Source organism: Tenrec ecaudatus, chromosome 7, assembly GCF_050624435.1.
Source record: "Tenrec ecaudatus isolate mTenEca1 chromosome 7, mTenEca1.hap1, whole genome shotgun sequence".
Taxonomy (NCBI): domain Eukaryota; kingdom Metazoa; phylum Chordata; class Mammalia; order Afrosoricida; family Tenrecidae; genus Tenrec; species Tenrec ecaudatus.
Window position 1 is genome coordinate 37,927,572 of NC_134536.1, and position 3,712 is coordinate 37,931,283.

The following is a 3,712-nucleotide window of genomic DNA, read 5'->3' on the forward strand; positions in this document are numbered from 1 at the left end:
CAAACATGGTGGATAAAGCTGATGGTGCCCGGCTATCAAAAGATACAGCTTCTAGGGTCTTAAAGGCTTGAAGGTAAACAAGCAGCCCCATCTAGCTCAGAAGCAACAAAACCCACATGGAAGAAGCACACCAGCCTGTGTGGTCACAAGGTGTTGAAGGGTTCAGGTATCAGGCATAATCAGAACAAAAAAATCTTACCATAGTGAATGAAGAGGGGAGTATGGAATGAAGACCCAAAGCCCATTTCTAGTCACTGGATACCCCCTTACAGAAGGGTTTCAGGGAGGAGAAGAGCCAGTCAGGATTCGATGTAGCAATGATGAAAAATACAACTTTCTTCTAGTCACTAAATCCCCTCACCCCCCAATATAATGTTCCCAATTCTATCTTGCAAGTCTGGCTAGACCAGAGGTTGTATGCTGGTACCGATAGGAACTGGAAACACAGTGAATCCAAGATGAATGATCCCTTCAGGACCAGTGGTGTGAGTGGCAATACTGGGAGTGTAGCAGGAAGCTGACTTGGAAAGAGCGAACCGATTACAAGGATCTACATGTGACCTCCTCCCTGGGGGTGGACAACATAAAAGTGGGTGAAGGGAGACGTCGGATAGGGCAAGATATGAGAAAATAATAATTTATAAAATATCAAGGGTTCATGAGGGAGAAGGGAGTGGGGAGGGAGGGGGAAAATGAGGACCTGATGCCAGGGGATTAAGTGGAGAGCAAATGTTTTGAAAATGATGAAGGCAATGAATGTACAAATCTGTTTTATATAACTGATGTTTGTATGGATTGTGATAGAATTGTATGAGCCCCTAATAAAATGATAAACAAACAAACAAACAACAAAATAGAGATTTACCTACTACAAAAGAAAAGAAAAGAACAGAGTAGAAATGCCTCTTAGGTTTCTGAGGCTTTTAATCTTAAAGGAACGAACAGACTTAGCATTTGTCTGCAGATCGCCGGGTGGGTTCAAAACAGTGGACTCAAGGTTAGTAGCTCAATGCATAATTCACTACGTGGAATCTGCACAAGAGAACAGGAACCCAGAGACAGAGACACATGACTGTGGTAGGCCTTGATCCACAAAGCTGAGCATGGTAGCACTTGTGTATCAAGGTCCCTAGTAGGAAGCTATGGCAGAAGGTCCCCAGAAGGACACCTTGAGAGCATGACACTAAGGGGGTGAGAAGAAGCTGCCTTGTGCGAGAAACCTCATCATGAGTCAGTCCATTACTTCCAAGTTGCTCTGGATCTTAAATTGTACTCGCTTTTACTTGCCTGGTAAATACTTTATGTGCAAACAGAAACACATCCAGATGTTTTCTAAAAACTACCATTGTGTTCTAGTTCATTTAAATATGGACTTAGGTAATGGATTGAAACCACTGTTGCCTTATTAAAGTCCCAATTATATCCTCTTTAGTAAGTCTCCTTAGTTTATCTTTTGAATATTTCTGATATAATCCTAATAGTCCTTATTAACTTCCTTAGTGTCTTAGTCCAAAAGATGTTACACATGTATCTTGCACATTTCTTGCTTCAGACAGGGAGTCAACCATTCTCTGAGAATCCTTGGTATTGGTAAGTAAGTAGAAGGTGATACTGGGGTTTGGGTATACTCTATATTTAGTAGTTGTTGTATTCAAGCCTATTCAGTGATTAGATATCAGAAGAGAAATGCGTGTGTATTTTAAGTTTAGAGTTTTCTTGCATATAATCCACACATCATACAATCCAATAGTTCAATCATATCAAGAAGACTTTTAAAATCATTACCACAATGCTGTTTCCTTCCCAAATCCCCTGGACCTTGCTAACTCCCACTGGCCACCCCGACAGCTCCTATAAACCCTTGCGTTAATCATTATCTCTATGCATCTACTCTTTCTGTGCTTCACAAAGTGGAAAGCCCAATAGGGACAATGAAAAGAAAAACAAAATAAAAAGGCAAGGATAAAATAATCATAATAATACAAAGATAAAATACAAATAATGAGTATGAAAGATCTCCAATAGTATTGAAAATGCAAGGGGAGAAATTGTTCTCATGCAATAAGCAAGAAACATTTTCACTTAGAACAAATTTAGCCGGTTTAAAGAGGGAAATACCAAGTATCAAGTTCAATCCAGCACAGTCAAAATTACAATGACAGCCATCTGATAGTGAAGGTGTTCAAGACCCCTTTCTGAGGCCAGAGTGGATCTGCCAGGGCTTAATCTGACTAGATACTCTGCAGATGGGCTTTGGGCTCCCACTGTCCTCCATGGCCTTCTACAAATGGGTGTTCAGGAAGCTCTGATACTTTTCTCTTCATCACAATTGAGTTTTGTCATTGCCATCCTTGGGTCACACAAGCTGGTGCGCTTCTTCCATGCGTATTTCATTGCCTTCTCATTTAAATGGCTGCCTGTTTGAACACAGGCTTTTAAGACGCCAGACACTTTTCTGATTGATAGCTTGCCATCATCTGCTCTCTTCACCACACTTTGCCGTAGCACCCTTATCATCAGTGATCATTTCAGTAAGGTGAGCATTGATTGAGCAGGACCATGTTATCAGAACTAACTCTTCTAGGGTTGGGGCTAGAGTGAAGTGGTAGACAAGAATCCATCTGCTTGTCCATGGAATACGCATGACTCAGGTTTCCTTTGGAGGTTGTATGATGACAAAATCAAAGCCTCATATGACCAACTACAACAACAACAGTAACAAACCAAGCAGCAAACAAACCAAAACAAAACAACAAACTAAAAGCAGGAAAATAAACACCCACAGAAACAAACACTGTGAGTCATCCCTTGTGGTGACTGCACTGATAACACCACCACGTTTCCATTGAGACAGCCCTCCCGACTCTGTTCGTATGCGGAGACTACGCAGCCCTCAGTCCAAGTGTGCTGTCAACGTCAAGGCAGGGGCCAGTTCATTGAGCCAGGCCTCGATGTTAAGTCCTGGTGTAACCCATGGTGTATGTATGGTGATGGGTTATGTATGGCATGCTGCCTGCAAGGTTAGTACCCAAGCACATTATGGTGTTCAGTCCATGTCTTGGTTTACTGAAGGTTGCATAGAAAGAAATTGTCGTATCTACCGAAAACTTAAAATCTGGTCCACTGTCCCCACTTATTTCCCACGAGTCCTTCTTTAGCATCTCTTCCTGATGTGAGGTTTCTTCTCAATCACCAACAGCATGAGAGAGAGAGAGAGAGAGAGAGTTAGTTTTGGTAGACCATAAAGACATATCCACAGAAACTCATATGTATATAAGAGAGTTTTATATAAATGGGAAATGTACATTAAGAAAGCATCCTAATGCGGTGCTGTCCAAGCCCATAAATCTGACATTAGCCTGTATGTCCAACACCAATCTACAAAGTCCTCCTAAATCTCTCAAAGCGCACACAATAATGCCGACTGCAGGAGGAAAGCCGAACCAGTGAGCGTGTAAACATCTCAGCACTGGCAGACGTCTCCATGCGGCTGCTCCCCCACCTAGGGATGCATGGGGTAAGTCCATGTGACTTCTCAGGGATGTCTTGAAAGAAGTGAGCCTTGCAAGTTGAAGCAGTGAACTGGTTAAGGCAACTGCACCCTGGTCTGACCATCAGAGAGCAAGAGACCTGAGAACTAGATAGGTGCAGCTCACCTAAGACATTTATCTCTCCACCCACCAATAAATCCCACATGGATTTAATCGGCCAG